We start from the raw sequence: 17,473 nt of genomic DNA, 5'->3' as shown, positions 1-17,473 counted from the left end.
TTATGAATGGAGTTCTCATGCTCGAGGCGATGACGATGATGCAAGGGCGCAGTCGTAATTGGTTTTTTTTTTTTTTTGACATTTTTACGACTACGTGAGACTTGAAAAGATTCATTGACGAGCGAGATTTTGTAGCGCACAATTAATGCAGTTATTAACAAGAAATATCACTTAGAAGGTAAGCATTAAATACTTAGAATATAAATCGTGTGTATTCATTATGCGTTTATAAAACATAAACTATCTGTTTTTTATGTTACTGGATAGATGTGCGTATCCAATTACGCTAATTAATATGTATACTAGTTATTCAAGTATTCAAACAAGTAGATGCAATGTTATCGACTGATAGACTGTAGTGGACACGAGAATCCAGGAGAGAAGTTATTTCAGCCGCATGGTGTGGTATAAATTACAATTACATATGTAAATCTAAAGCTATATATTTAACTTGGCACATATGTCATATGTATTACGCGTGACGTCAGTTGGGCACAGTTGGTCGTTCGTCGATAATTACCTGCGTAATCGGTGCTGTTCGAATACCACAAACGATTAAAAAAGATCAAGCAAGGCTGCCATTTCGAGTCATCACATACAATATATACGAATTTTTAATCTAAGAATAATCTTTCTCTGTTACAAAATACTTATTACTCAATAACGCGAAAAATTAAATGATCCAAGAGACAAAATTAAGAAACGGAGAGAAGTAATGCGACCTTAAGATCGTAAGGACGAAAGGAGAAGTGAAGGGGACGCAAAACGTGCTTTGCCAAGTGCCGAAACAGAGGTAGAATCAGATGTGCAAAAAGAAAAAGAAAGGAGGAGGGGGAAAATGAGATAAAGAAGAAACAGCAGCCTCCCTTGCCAGGTGGATGGAACCTGGGGCCGACTTAATCTTAGAACACCTCCTCCACTGCCAACAAACAGACTGCGTTCTCACCACCACTCTACCCGCTGTATGTTCACACTTTCGTCATCGTTGCTGGTTAGCGGCGCAGCGCGGTTCGGCGACGGGACACACGGGACACACCAGTCACGATGACCACAACGACGCGGAGGCACACGCAACACACCGCGGCTACGACGACAACCGGACTAAAGGGAGGTGCACACGCACCGTAACGCGAAAACTGACACGCTATCGCAACACGAACTCGCTCTCTCGCGACACCACCGTGATATGACAACGACAACGATCGACACACCACCGTTCGGAATAATACGTCTACGATACACTGCACGACACCAACATCAGTTAAGAAATACGTATAATAAGTCAAGAGAATAGAGAACGCGTAAATCAAATTGAAACGGTCAACTAAGGGAAATAAAATGACAATAACAAAAATAAAGTTGGAAACAATAAGGAATCGAACGAACGAAGAATAACAAGGAAGTAAAGGAAAATCTGTCGTTCCACAGGCTGAATCTGATCGCAATGTAAACGCGCCTTCAAGTATCTCGCGCGCGCGGTCGGCTTCTCTCGTTGTCTCGTAAAACAACAACGTATCTCGCGAGGAAAGCGCACCTGCGCGCTCCTGCGTCGTTTTCTCGGTCGTGGCCCGTTTGTCCCTGTCGCGCCACCTCTCCTCCTGTCCCTCCCAGCCCGCTAACCCTCTCTTTCTTTATCCTTCGTTCCTCTCCACGAGCACCCAGACCTACTCTCTCACTCTCATTTACCTCCTCCAACACGCTCTCGAACGCTCTACAACTCGCCTGTAGTTGACTGGAGAGGGGGTCACTAGGAGGCACCTTCTCTACCTCTTCTTTCTCATTCCCCTCTACACCCGCGCGCTCACGTCGCCTACCCCGCACAACATCCACCGTCGACCCTGTAACACCACCCACCCACCCAATACCCAGTATGCATCGTCGAGAGTCGATTACCATCGAGAGAAAGAGAGAGAGAGGACCGGGGACGGTCCCTTCCACTCTCGGCACAGCCGCGCAGTGACAGACACCAATATGGCCGCCACTGTCGACTAAATTCAACGCGGCGCGCGCGCTCGTTCCGCGATTATGTAAGTCCTCAATGATTAGGAATTTTCGACGTACGTGCAATAGTGGATGACTCGTACGCGTTGCCTTCTCTGGGGTACTCTGGTTTTACATGCAAAACAATTTGGTCGGCAGATTTGGAAATTGAGCCTTTTTGCAGGATTAAAAGTAATTTTACTACAGGGACTAGGGAAAATTGAGATGGATATAAAGTGTATTAATTTAAATTTTAGAATTTTACTGTCAGAGTTTCTAATTATTAATAATTATTTGGCAATATGATATAGGATTTCAATTATTTTAGAACGCAATTATCCAATTTTTATTATTTCAATGTACATAATTTAGATTTGAATCTGGCACTGAGACTCCATTATCTTCATCACGACTAAATATCACATTTTTCTTATCTTTAACGTGATATAATTTAAACCACGTTTTTAGTTATAGACTTAATTATATGCATTATATAATAATTTTAACAAAGCCATTTGTAGCGTCTCATTCCAGTTGCCTTATCATTGTATCATTGATACGTATCAAAGTTATCGTATTATTGTAACTTTCATTTTTCTTGTTAGAAAATAAGATTCATTTTACAAATTGTAGAATTGAATCGGATACAATACAATCAATAAGGGTAAAAAAAGAAAAGGAACAAAGGAGAAAAACGAAGGATAGGAAACATTAACAATGTATACAGAGGTTCTAAATTAATATCCTCGTTAGGTATCAATTTCCTGCTAGTCAACGAACCTCGATTTAATCCACAAAGGGCGAATCGAAATTACACACGTAAACCATAGGTTTTCGAGTACACCCACGTTGTTTTGTACGGTACAAAGACTCTGGTGAGCTCGTATGTCGCAAGTCCAAAATTAGACACTGCCAATCACCGTGCGCAATCTATATTATCGGGACAATCGATTGCCTTCGACGCGTGTTGTCGAAGCCAGCCATACTGTGATATTAATAGGTTGATTAGGAAGGACCAACGCAAAGCGATTGCCACGGAAGAGAGGTCAGATGCCAGGGAGTTTAATACGATTCGACGATGCATAAGGAGTCTCACGTTATTACCGATTACATAAGATGATCATCGATTATACGGAGAAACGCGTAAAATGGTGATTATTCCGTTCCACGCTCTACCGAAACCTGAGTTCCAGTTTGGATTTGTAAAAGCGAGCATTGTTTCATAGGCAGCGCAGTCGATTCGAATTTTGGCTCGGAGACAAGTTTGAATTGCGCAGTTGGCTTTCGTTAATAGGTGCTCAGGTTCAAAATTAACATTAAGAAGAATTAAGTTATATGTACTAGTACAACTAACTAGAAAGTGTTTCGAATATTCAAAATATATAAATAACGTTAAAGTATTATACAGACTAATATCAATTGAGTTAAGTTAACATAACAGCTAAACTAATGTTCATTTCTCATAAAACACCGTGACTTTATCACCTATTTTATATTTTTTAATCTACCGGATTATCCTTGTCTTCGACTATTTCATATTAAAATACTTCCTTTTAACCTCTAATAACTAAAAACATACAATATATAACATAACATAACATAACAAAAAATAAGTTATTAAACCCATTAAAAAGGAATTCAAGATGGCTATCAAACTAGTCACCATCCTCGTACACAAGTCCAAGCATGCGCAGTTATGTCTGAACCAGTCGAATTCCAATTGGATTATAATTCAAGACCACGATTGAGATCGACGGAACCGTGCAATGACGGTTTGATTGTCAATTAGCGGAGACAAGAGGACGGTTTACGCTGGTATGAATGCAGAGTGAGGCTTGGTAAACAATAATAAAATTATCCCCAGGGCCTCGAGACGCTGGAGGGGGTAGAAAAAAGGACGAATCTAAAAAAATCGCAAAGCTGGGAGAGACCGCAATGCGTCTCGAAGGCCGCGTCGCCCTGTCTGACCACGAATCGAACTTTTCTACTTAGAAATCGGGCGAGCCGGAGATGCACGAAGGGGCACGAATCGAGTCGAAGCAACACGTGGCCCCGGGAATACGGGAGTGATCGACGTCGCCGCTGTCGCACAGACTCGATTATTCTAGCTACGAAAGTCCGGAACTGTTACACGCTCGGCGTCTCAATGTCATGGCTTCAGCAGGCACGATAAATGCGCCCGAGCGTGGAGGGATCGACGTAGGAAAGAGAGAGGGAAACAAGGAAAAAAAACAATAACATGCAACAGAGAAACATGCACCGCGAAAAAGCAAATGAAGTAGAGGAAAGAAGACATTGTAGTGCGCAACGAAATACAATGAAACCGAAACCGAAACCGTCGGTTGTTCGTTTACAGAGTTAAGAACTAAGATGGTGGGGGAAACACCAAGTTGGAACCAATGGCGTCACACCACCGGTGATATCCAATCGACAGAGGAAATTTTATAGGACTTGAAATTTCGCGATCAATTTAAATGACCCATATTCCGAACGTGCACCATTGCGTTGTCTAACGGGTGTCGGAATTGTTTGGATAACATTCTATTTGCGACGAGGTTGAATCATCGTGTTTTTCAAGAGATATGGAGAATGATAATAAAGGTTACAAAAAGTATTTGCAGATATTTATACTTACTAATGAAAGATGTTTTCTTTTTTATCAGGTTCCATGTTTCACTTTTATGATATGAAACTTTATAATCATATAAAACTAATACTAAAAAATACGAAATTTAATATACTTAATACCTAGTAATTAATTACTATGTAAATGATATAATAAATAAAATGTGATGCAAATTTAGATACTGTATATCGTTCGTGATACTATCATTTATGAAATTCTATATTTTATTTATCACAAATTTACTTAATTTCGATTCTAATTCAGTTTTATCGTTCAAGGAACATTTCCATACAATTTTGGACACACTTTGAGCAGAGAATATGCGCGAGAGTAACTCAGCATTCTCTCGAGTACAACAGACAGGTCGAGTAATTGGATCGAGCGGCCGGGCTGCGATTGGCAGCCGACTAACAGGCCTGTTTCAACCCCCATCCAGGAAGTGGCAAGGGCTTGAGAGAGATCCTATAATGCTTTGCTTAACTTGACCTTAATTTCACGAGATACAATCTGATTGCCGTTTATGAGTTCTTGGAAATTGTAGGACACACATATTGCTTTTACGGGCAGGGAAAAATAGATCGCCGTCATATTCTTTCCATCAGGTACCTTTTATTATTACTGCAAGATCTTTAAAGAATATTCCTACATCGTAAAACGTACATTGAAGAACAATTTTATCTCAGTCACGTGAACGTATAAAAAATTGTATGCGTATCTTTTCTCTTTTTTAGGGTCAAAGAATGCACGGATAAAAGAGAGGTATTAAAAATATCCGTGCAGACTCGAATTGAATGTAAAGAGTAGAAGCGAAAAATTAACTACAAAATTTTCCGCAGTTGTTCTACACTTCCCGCGAAAGTTTATTATCGAAACGAGACAATTATAATAAAGTGTAAAACTTTGTCCATTTATGGAATAGTTAAAAGTTAAAAGTACGAATTCGCAGAATGCATATAATCTTCAAAAATATATAAAATATGCAAAGCTCCATAAAAATATTAGCAATTGCAATAATTATAAATATTGTAATAATAACAACAACAACAATAATAATATAAATAATAATAATAGAAACAGAACCAGAAGTAAAAATTTATTTCTTTAAACTTATAACGATTATTTATATTTCAAAAAATATACCACAAAGGCTTTATTACAGCGTTTTCTTGGTTTTTCGCTATCTTTATTTAGAGGTCTCTTATTCTTTCCTTTTTCATAAATAATTTTGTTCATCTGCTCTACGATTTTTATCACGATCACGTTACAATGAAGAACGACGATAGTGATTCCATCTCTATCGCATTCCTGTCTCCTTCCTTTTGTAATTTCGCCCGAAAGTGACGAAGAGAGGACACACAGGGGTGGAATAGTACCTTCCAGACAATAGCAGAACGGAAGACTTCGGTCCTTCGAACGTTTCCGCTTTCAAGTCTCGAATTTCAACCCTCTTGTATCTTCTCTCAACGAAACACCCTGTTTCTTCCCATTCAAGTTTATTCAATATCCAAGGGAAATCTTGCTTTTTCCTCATCTCTTATCTCGATATATTTATTCGAAGAAAAGTAGATTGGATCTCGACAAAATGTATTTAAGTATTCTTCCTTTCCTGTTACACCCACTAAATTGGATTCGCCAAGATGAAGATAAAAAGTGTTTATAAAAGACGTTCGTTAGGAAGTCTTTATGTTGAGGTATACAGAAGAGGGAGGAAGATTATTTATGTAAATTTCTGAAGTATCGAAATTAGGTAGTCTTCGAGAAAACACTGTCGAAAGTTTATTGAATTTAACTTCCTTCAATTATAATAATTTGAATCAGTTCGTGAGAAAGAAGTGCAAGACATCGTATGAAAAGTATATTCGAAGAAAGAAGATCGCTTGTGTAAATATCTGGAATATCAGAATTAGTGTATTTTTAAGAAAATTCTGTTGAAACCTTCTGAAATTTAATTTTCTTCGCTTGTAATAGTTTTGTAGAAGGCACTGGAATTCAGATGGAAGAAGCGAAGAAATTATCTACTAAATGTAGAGGAAGATCCTTCATATAAAAGTTTGAAATATCAGAACTGAAGAACCTTCGACAAAAATTCTGTTCAAGGTTTCTTAAATTTAATTTTCTTCGGTTATAATTATTTCCAAGGAAGTATTGGGATTTAGAAGGAAGAAACGAAGACATTCTCTGGTATCGATCAAGTGATAATCAGCTTTCGTTTCTTGCGCGCAGCAGGGATGTCTTTATATCAACAAGGCTTAACCTTCGAGCATATTAAGGGCATCATAGTTTGCTCAGTAGCAAATAGGGCCAAGGATATCTCGTCCGGTTATGAACTGCTCGCTTGAATAATTGATAAAATATCGACAAAATTGTTCGCGACTTATCAGCAGCGTTACCATTTTCCATTCGGGCTAACCGTCTTCCATCATCCTTCAATATCGTTTATTCTTTCTAGTAAATGTAGAACACGAATATTCAATGTCCGTTTAAGAGATAGAAAAATGAATATGCAAGATACATTTATAAGAAACTCATAAATTTTTACGAACCTTCTCCTCAAGTTGGGAAATTGATAAAAAAACTAAAAATTGTTTACATAACCTCTTTTTTAATTGGAACTTTGTTAAACTAACCTATAAGACTAAGAGATCTTCGCTCGTTCTTTACATTTCTTTTGAAATACAAGCATCTTTGTAATGTCACAAGTCTTGTAATTAATGATATTCAATACAAACTGAAAGGTTTTTCCTGCTTCTAATCCTACCTATTTTAAAATAAATCTATCACTTGCTTCGTATCATATTTCATTTCATATTTCACATTTTTACAGCTACAATCAAAATAAAAGCAACATGGAGATTTGTTTCGTCCATTGAACATCATAGCAAATATATATGCTTTGCTTTAGATATTTTATACATTTTTGTACATTTACATCCTTAAATTTTCTGCAATTGCACAGATTCTTCTAACATAATATAAAACACTAAATAAAATGAAATTTGTTATATTTCTCCAATATAGCCAGTAAGCACCTAATATTTATAGCCATCGGTGTACATTACTTTCGAAGCAAATAATCTAACCGATACATTTTTCCTTTGCATAAGTTATTTCTTCATCTTTAAACCACGTAACCTATTTCTTGATGGGTAAGTATCAACTGCTCCTACGTGGGTGATTTCTGAAAGTACGACAGGCGCAACAAGGTGAATTCTACTCTTCCCATATCCTGAGAGAGAGAAAGAGAGAGAGAGAGAGAGAGAGAGAGAGAGACAGGGAAGTGAGGAATTCATGCACGAGCGGCCGTTAGGGGTTGACCTAATTCCACTTCGTAGGTTGGCCTCTGACTGTCTGACCTTTTCCCAGGAGAGTTCCTGGCGAGGGTACACGCGTACGAGCCCGTGAACCACCTACAAATCGTTCGAGGGACGGAGAGCCACGGCGGACACGTGTACAGCCTCCATAAGCAGCAGAAACATGCGCAATATGGGGAGAACGCGTAGTACGACAGTGCGTAGGATACGCATGGAACAAATCGGAAAATAAAGTCAATAATGGCAACAGAGAGAGAAAGTTTGGAGACTTTGGTTCTGTAAGTTAAGTATTATTTGTTAGTTGAAGGATAATTAATAGAAAATGGGAGAATAAACGAGAGTCGGGAAGAAGAAGAAGAAAATAGAGAGGAAAAGTGACTGCAAAGTTTGATTATATTTTGAATTGTAACGGCGAGTCGAGGTGTAATAGTTAAAAAATTGGAGAACAAGGGAAGTAAATGAAAGTCAAAAGGAAGAAGAAAACAGAGAGGAAAAGTGACTACAAAGTTTGATTATTTTTAACTTTAATCGCGAGTGAAAGCGTAACAGCCAAGAAATTGGAAAGCAAGCTGTAAGACGGAAAAATGAATCAGAGAAGTTAGATTTAATCATGTAATGAAGCTGACTGAGGTTACTGAATGTACTGAGAAAACCGGATTACCGTTTATCGATAAATCTTTTGTGCTTATTCTGTGGCGCAGGATAAGTAGATTTGTCCGATCAGGGTCAGACTCAACAAGTAGTCGAGTTGCTATATGCGACTATCCGCGGGTCATACTGCCATACTCTTTAAAAAACGAGGAACAGATTAAATTTTCCTGAATTTCAAACAAACTAAATTTGAACTCCATAAACAGACTGCGGATTTTTATACATTTATGGAAATTTATGGAACGCGAATAAATACAAAATAGAAGAAATGTATAAGCGTTTGTGCAGAAATATACATACGTATAAAAAAAAAAAAAAAAATAGAGTACTTGTTATAATATTTCGTAACTGAAACAAATCTCTACTTCGGTTCTATCTTAACTCGAAAATTGTGTTGTTCTCGCACGATCCTCTCTTTCCCTCGCCCCATGCAATTCGTAACGTAATCTAACAAAAACGGTATCCAATACACCATCGGCGAAAGCTTAATGATAAATCAAACTATAAAGCTATGAAACAAACACGAAGAAACTTCCATAAGAAGAAAATTGATAGAAAAAAAAGTGTAACGAGAAACGGGACTGGGATTAAGCCGTATCCAGGAAGGCCGGCGAATTTGCGTAGGTGTACACAAGCACCGTAGATAGTGGAGGTTCGCCAGGCAAGTGCGAAACGACCGTGAGGGGATAAGCGAAACTGGGTCACCCCTGGGAACCGGAGAGCCTGTGGCTCGTGTCCGGGAGCACGACTGGCCACAGAGAGGAAAAGAGAGAAGATAGAGATATAAGTGCATGTGTGCGTGTACCTGGTGGATATATCGGCTTTGGAACGGAAGTCGGCGCACGCATTATTTACAAAAAGGAACCTGCTCGCTGGAAAATAGTGATATCGTGGGCTCGATTCGTGAATTATGCATTACGCGCCGCTAGCTTATCAATGCATGAAAGAACTCAGAACTCTGAAAGCGCTGAACGAATGTGCCATTATACTGTCTAGGAATCGGATGATTCGAGTGAAAACGCGCAGGTATGAATTCATCGTAAATCGTGGCAATAAATAATATAACGTTGCTCTCGGATGCTGTTCTGTTGGGAATGAATAGAGGATATAATTCAGAATGATAAAGGTCATGAGGCGGGTTGATGAAACATAAGGAACATACGGGCGGCGCAGGAAGCAAGGATACATTTCTCTTGGTGCCAATTTGTTGGAGCTGGCTTAAAATAATTCATGCTATTACTGGGAAGATTGTCTTCTTTTTTCGTCTAAGTTGGTTGTATGTAGAATAAGGGGAATGATAAAAGAATATGAGTCTTCATGAGTAATAGATAATAGTAATCGTGTGAAACCTTGTTTCAGTTTGATCAATACAGCGAATGTAATACGATGAAAGACTTTTAGTACGAAAGAGTAAAAGATATTAAAAGATATATTTGGTATATGAACTGTGGATGTTCCTACGATTTTGGAAAATTTAGAAGTGCACAGATATGCAAAATATTTATAAATATTATATAAATTATATGATATCCAAAGTAAAGTAATTTAATCTTATTTGGCATAAATTAATTTAATAGGTTTAATAAAAAGATATGATGTATTTAAATTGAACTAATTTCTTCCAAATAATTTTCTCCACCGTGTACGTATGATACATAGTTAGGGTAAAGTCATTTTGACAGAACAATACACATAGGGAATTTTTGTTTCGCAGATACAAGACGCGTCTCATTCTCGAGCAAAGACAAACGATCTACTTGGCCAACAATGGTCATGTACCATCATCGCCTGTGCGAAAATATTAGGAGAAAGAGCAAATAACATCCGCTATCTTGACGTATGAACGTATCTATGAAAACATATGAATCACTGTGCGTATTTGCACATTCAAAGAGAGGAAGAGATTTGAGAGGCGCCGATATCATCGACGACAGTTGACCTAGATCGTTTGAACGAAAAACGGCGGGTCGATTATATCGAAATAATAATTCTGCCTCGGACCAGACCATTCTCGTTTGATACTATGACCAGGCAGCACTTCTACTTACAAAAGACTTCTACTTGCCAATTAATTTGAATGTTTTGTATAAAAGTTTGTAAAGGGTTGTCGATTCAAGATACTGATACTAATTCTTTATATTCAGAGGACGCTTAACATTTTGTAACATTATTTATGAGAAGACTACGCGAATACTGATATACAAAGCATCTCACAGTTCTTGATATTTTGTAAATTATCACGAAAGCAAAAATAGCCAAGATCTAATGAATCTCACCTTAGTAATTAACTTAAATGTTTACGTAAGTGTTTTGGAATAATCTACTATTCTTTCCGTCAATTACAAGGAATCTAATACCTTGTAACAAAGTTTATGGTGAGTTTAGGTGGATGTATTCATCTATGGTGGATTTAGAGGGTCTAACGAGGTATATGGAACTGCAGCAATGCAGCTAGAATCGTACTGCTCGGAATACGTGGATTAATGTAACATAATCGAATAACTGGAACCACTGAGTCCCCTTCTGCGTTCACGACCTGACGTCAACGAGTAACTCCAACTTGTACGTGACTGTTTCTCTGTATTTATCACTCTGTAGCTGTAAAATAACTCTCAACACACCGTCGGGAGTTTCCTAAATGAGACAATAACATTAACAACGGGACCGAGCGACTGGTCCAAGGCTTCAGACCGACCGAATTTATGAATACCACGAATTTAGAACGAAAAATGATAGATCGAGGGTCAGAAAGGACGCATAAAGTGAGATAAATTGAGCTTGGAAGGAGAAATTTTGAAAGGAAATTGAAGTAATAAATGATAGTGTCATTGGGATGAATTTAATCTTTTTGAAGATGCAAAGATTTGTAGGAATTCGTGTCCTATTTGTCATTGCTTGATATTGTTTCATGGCAATGTTAAAATAATAAAACATTAGATAGGTCAACAGTTTTCACGACTGTATATTTTGTTATACAAATAAAAGGATGTTTCTGGGAATGTATATTAAACAAGAACGTATGTTTCGTACACGGTAGTTGTGAAAAATTGCACAAGCTAAAAGTGTGATCAGCTGTTGTTAAATAGTCGGGACAGGATTGCATAATGCTTGCATTACGTGACGGTGCATTCCCTTCCTCCTTCCGCTCTTCCGGATAGTCTATATACAATGAGTACATAGAGCCTCTAAAGTACAAGGCTACGAGCTGACCAGTGACGTACGGCATACTGGCACGTTGTAGGCACCTCTATTTTCATCGTTTTAACAGTGTTTTAAATGCAAAATAACCATTGACCAAAAGTTTCAAACCCTGCAACACCTAACTTCCTTAAAAAATAATATATAATGAAGCATTATTCAGGAATAATAATTTTACCATTAATTATCTCCTTTATATTTCAATCATTTCCCAAAAAAGCTTTCCCATTCGATTTCACTGGCTTCCTCTTTTCATTATTTTTCTAAAATTAGGACTCCACCTTTAGAGATGATTGCATCCTTTCTTATTATTCTACTAAATTTAAGATTTGATTATTAGAAATTGTTGCATCCTACTTCCATTATTCCACAAAATTTCGGATTTTATTGTAACTATAGAACAACTATTAATACTACTGTTTGACTCATCATGTATCTAATGAATTCTTATACACATTTGCACCATCATCGATGACACGCTAGAAAGGAGCGTGCTCATTAGAGGACGGAATGAAAACGTACCTCCCTGCCAAAAACGCGATGCTGCAATGCTCGCTGTCGTCGCAGCGTAAGTCTTACATAACCCTACTCCCCTTGCTCCTAGCGCCACCTAGACGACCCTTTGTTGCAAGCGGTAACGCGATGGTTTTACGTGCTCGTCGCTCTCCCTCTTTGCTGTGCTCGCACGAGTTTTCTAGGAACGCAAAGCCGAGTGACGTGGCGGTTAAATTTTCCACCAAGTTGCACGGATATATTTACAACGTCAGGACGAGTTCGAACACGGTCGCTTTTTCATTCTGGGCTCCCTTACACTGAACAACTTGCTAGACACTCTGATGGTAAAAAAGGGTCTTCTGTTGTATAATTGGCGGAAGAGATATATAGAGTTATAAATTAAACCGACTGTTCAACTTAGGTTCCTGAGACTCTGAGTGGAAATTATATTTCAATAAATATTAGCCAAAATGTAGATAGTGTTTTAACGTTCAAATTGTACATTATAACATTCTTTGTTGAATATTCTGACAAAAGTTCTTATCTCCCCCTATATATCTCAAATTACTGTATTCGAATTTTAAAACATGCAAACTTTAATCCAATCTGTTCGCTTTTATGATCCCATTACAATATCTTCAATTTTTATTCCAGTTTTAAGTATATTCTTTTGATCAATTTGATATATTTATGGAATAACAGACATATTGTGAAGTTGAAGTGTGATGAAGTTATTTATAAATACAGACTAGAATGCTGCAGTAAGATGTATAGAACGCATTAAAACCTTTTAGGTGCAGGGACCTTGAATCTAAAGCTATTCGCCTACGCGTGTAATAATTTTGATCTTGTTTGTCAATGCCTACGAGTGTTTAACACAAGTCTAACAAATTTTTAGAATAAATTTCCTTAGACATATTTGTAATGGTAAAGAAATTGCAATTTGATTAGAAAATATTATTAGAAAACTCTATTTCTAAATGCTGATAAATGTTAATTTCATGTCAGATTTCAATTTCGAGTAGATTACGAATATTCACGTATTTATAGAACAAATGTTCAAAGTACACATATTATGTAAAATGTACAAAACATCCATTAAAGACGAAACAAATTTTCATCTAAATCCTATCTCTTTGACTGTTCATCTCAACAGAAATTTGCATAAATATCTTCCATTGAGGTATCAATGTAATAGCGAATATCTCTACATAATGTTGTTTTAATGTTAGGAAATCCTGATTTACGATTGATATAAAAACAATTGTTACTAGACTAACGCAATCTATTTCAGGGGATCGTCGTAAGCGGATCACAGAGAGAGGAATTGAGAATTCATTAAGATTTAATCGGAATAACGTGATTCGATTATTCCATTTATACTATCGTGATATAATTATCGAAATAGTGAATGTCTATATTTGAGCACTGCTGCTTACACTGCAGATAACAGAAACTACGATAATACACACTGTCTATGTTATATTATTTTGAGCCTGCGTTTTCCAACGCCGCGTTAGGCGAGATAAAGATTAATTTATGCGCGCATTGAATGGTATTTTTCGCATCAAAGTTGTTATTCTACAAAAGAATGACAATTCTTTAGAATCATTCATATTTTTGATTAAATATTAAGTCATCCTAAATATATACAAATACGAAATAATTAGAAATTAAATTGTTTTCACTGGGGACGTTTAATCATTATAATGGCAGCGATGATGTCACGCCAAGCATTAACACTGCAATGATCTAATGAACACATCAAGTGCGGCTTCTCGTAAGAAACTTCACTACGCATTTTACTACATTGTTCTATCTGATTCTTTGCTTCCTAACCAAATTACGCACTGAATTTCAGTTCGAAAGAAATCTTCAACTGAAGAGTTTGCAGCAATAAATTAACTCTAACATTTACATTATATTTATTGGAATAGAAAGAAGATAAAATATAATACATATATAAAAAATGTAAAAGTTTATTAGTACGAATACCAGTATGTCTGTAAAAGTACTTGATTTATTTAAATTACTACTACAAAGTAAATTCCTTTAATTATAATTGGGGTTAGGTTACTTACAAACAACTTGAAATTTAGAAAATGTTCTTTCAAATTTAGATCTTCTTAATAATCAACAAATGGATGAATAATTAAATTGGTTCCATTAAAAGGAAATTAATTTATAAGACAGCGGCGTATAGATCTTCAAATGAGAGACTAATGAAACACATAATGGAACTTAGCGCCCTCTAAGAATTCGCAACTAGGAGGGAAGTCTTCTGCTGAGAAGTTGAGAATCAGCTGATTGGTCACCAGAGCGTCAGCTGATTTTGACAGCACAGTCGACCTTGTGCGCATCCTAGCGCGTCGCGCGCCCTGAACCAATTCAAATATACGATTTATGGCGACCACGCATGCGCATTGCGCATACGCGCTCCCTGTTTGCATTAATAACATCCAAAAGTCTTTTCGATATTACCAGCCCACTAACGGAATCGTTATTTTCATTTGAATATAGGAACCTTCATAACGTTTCTATTTTGTAGATATTTAATTTAGGAAATACCTTTTGAATAAATAAGTTGAAAGATGGTTCAACTACAAAGAAATTCATTGAAGACTTTATCTTCAGAGATGCTTCACTATTATGATGACATGCGTACTTGCGCATTGTTCGGCTTGCCAGAGGATCAGCCAGAGCTTGCCAGAGGATCAATAATTCATTTCTCATCTGTCACGCCCCTATTTGGTGGACTCGCGATATTAGTAGAGGCACACCACAATAAACCGTGTTAAATTGCTGAACTTGGAGCCAATCGTGTCATTAAGCACCTGAGTAATTCTTAACTTTCGTTATCTATGCATAGCTGATATCGATATAGAATCTGATTGACAGTGTAAATATTTAAACTGCTTTCATAATCCGTAGTAGCAAATATTCTTTGGTTATGACAGTCTTTATGACTTTCAATCCATAAATTGTTGAGTGCGTTATTATAAGATCCCATAAATATCAATGCAGACTTCGTATCTGATGTTTTCCAGTTAAAGTACAATTTTATGATCGTTTTTATTGTTATTTCACTTTATTGTCCCTTCATAAAATCATTATAGAGGACCTGCAGGTAACTCAATGGGCTGCTAACGCCCTCAGAAAACTGAGATACCACCAGCTGTGTTCACTCGCTTCATTACCCACCGAGTGAACGCAGAGTGGCTCCCTGTTCTCCGAGAGCCCGTTCACCATTTCCGTTTCGCTTTTACCGACCGAACGGATTGGATGATAATCAGGTCTTTCGACGGTTCTTCTTTGGTTGATGGCTTTTAAAAAGAGGGACCCTGAGGACCCTCATTGCGCTTTCATTGATTATTGATTCAATGTTATTGCCGCATTCATTATTAATCCAACGTTTAGATATTAAAATTTACCATTTTGCTGGTGAATAATTTCCTTGTTTCATAAACTTTATTTCTCCTTGAATAGTTTCATTAAAGATATGAAAAACTACATATCTGATGTAACGTGAGACACACATGCCGTTCAATAATTGAATTTCTGAAAGTCCCGGAAGATTCGAAAATAGCTATCGAACATGATAAAATCTGGTAATAAAAAGCTAATGGAAACATGTATGTGAAGATAGCAAGAAAACCAATGAACTACGAATCATAACAAGACTGATAACTGAATATGACATTATTCATATCGACTGGAAGTAAATTTTTTTTTAATGTTTAATGAACTGTGAACTGTCGCATAATGGTCAACTTATACTAAGGTACCACTGAAGAAGAAAAACTTAGTATTCAAACTCAAGATGATCGATCACTCTACCTTAATATATGTATGTACACATAACTGACAATTATTCATTTTGTTTTTTTGTATGATAATTAATCTTTAAAACAAAGTATAAGAAAAAGTAACGTAAATAATGGGAATGGAAAAGTACAGGATCCGGAATAAATATAATATACATGTATAATTAGTGAAACAAAACAATTACATAAGCTCTACGAACAATTTAAAATCCCTTTACGTATAGCACCGAGTTTACTTATCTTATCGAGCGTCGGCCACGCTGTGTTCTCCTATCTTCGGCGCTATATGCGAATTCAAACGTGTACACAAAGCCGGATAGAGTTCGCGCGCGCAGTTTACGACGAGACCGGCAACGATCAGACATCAAAGCGGCTTCTGCTATATACACTGTACGTGACGGTAGTCGAGTTTCAAGGTTAAACGATAAGTCGTTCAAAACAGAGTTATCACGGGGTCTTTTCCGATAGAATAACTTCGTCCTATTCTAACTAATCACTGGGAGTTTTTGTTATTCATAAAATATAACTAGAAAGTTAACCATATAATTTATATAAATCTAATTTGAAAGTTATATTCACAAAATTCCAAGAAACATATATTTTCATTATCGCAAGATCATATTTATTATAGAATTTTTTACTAAGCTACTAACGTCGGTAGCGTTTACATTTTTATCATACGTTAGTATATATTACGCAAATTGGTTAAGAAATAAATTAATTGTTTAACACCACACAAATGTTAATGCGTTTATTTCTTTTCATTTTTCGTACTACCGAAGAACACTTAATGGGTTCTTTTTGAAGGTTATTAAAACTCTCACGGAACTTCATTGAGCACTGGAAGCGAGCCAATCAGAGATCACAGTAGAAAGAGGGCGCGTTTACGCACGTCGTCGACGCGTGTGAATGACGTCACAATGTGACGTTGCGTGCATGCACGCACGATACGCCAAACACGATTACGGTGGATCGTAACAGAATAAAATAGTGATACAGACGTGACGTGTTTCAGATATATCTATTTTTTTCGCAACCTTTTTGTATGGTTTTTTCGAAAGTTTTTGAAATTTCTAATTTAACATTTTTTATTAAAATACATCTCTCACCTCTACATGATCCGAAATGGGTGTTATATTTCAATAGATAGTATAAAAACATAGGTAGTTTCTAGATACTCGGTTCTAATGTTAAATACAATTTTATTACTTTTTTTATGTCTAAGATAATGGAATATATATCTACTACTATCTGGGGAAATATGTGAAGAAAAAATTCTCAGTCCATTCTTCTGACATTTAAAAATCTAACGTTTCAAAATGTTTGACATTTTATTCTGCTAAAAGATCCACCATGATTTTACTATAAAAAGCCAAATGTAAAAAATC

General features: G+C 36.7%; 1 protein-coding gene and 1 long non-coding RNA gene across 10 annotated transcripts in view; one reads left to right on the top strand and one right to left on the bottom strand.

Moving 5' to 3' along the window:
* Positions 1-17,473, bottom strand: part of LOC126872160 (DNA-directed RNA polymerases I, II, and III subunit RPABC3) — a 72,308-nt gene that overhangs the window by 17,300 nt on the left and 37,535 nt on the right. The window lies entirely within an intron of this gene.
* Positions 947-17,204, top strand: LOC126872167 (uncharacterized). 4 transcript variants are annotated; one of them, XR_007691874.1, is made up of 4 exons: positions 947-5,208; positions 5,338-10,869; positions 10,954-12,682; positions 13,556-17,204. It is a non-coding gene; the product is annotated as an uncharacterized LOC126872167 (long non-coding RNA). The 4 variants fall into 4 exon arrangements; XR_007691876.1 differs by having other exon boundaries at positions 5,338-12,682; positions 13,556-16,475; positions 16,893-17,204; XR_007691873.1 differs by having other exon boundaries at positions 5,338-12,682.

The sequence above is a fragment of the Bombus huntii genome, chromosome 12, assembly GCF_024542735.1.
Source record: "Bombus huntii isolate Logan2020A chromosome 12, iyBomHunt1.1, whole genome shotgun sequence".
Classification (NCBI taxonomy): domain Eukaryota; kingdom Metazoa; phylum Arthropoda; class Insecta; order Hymenoptera; family Apidae; genus Bombus; species Bombus huntii.
This window is presented reverse-complemented; position numbering and strand designations above follow the sequence as displayed.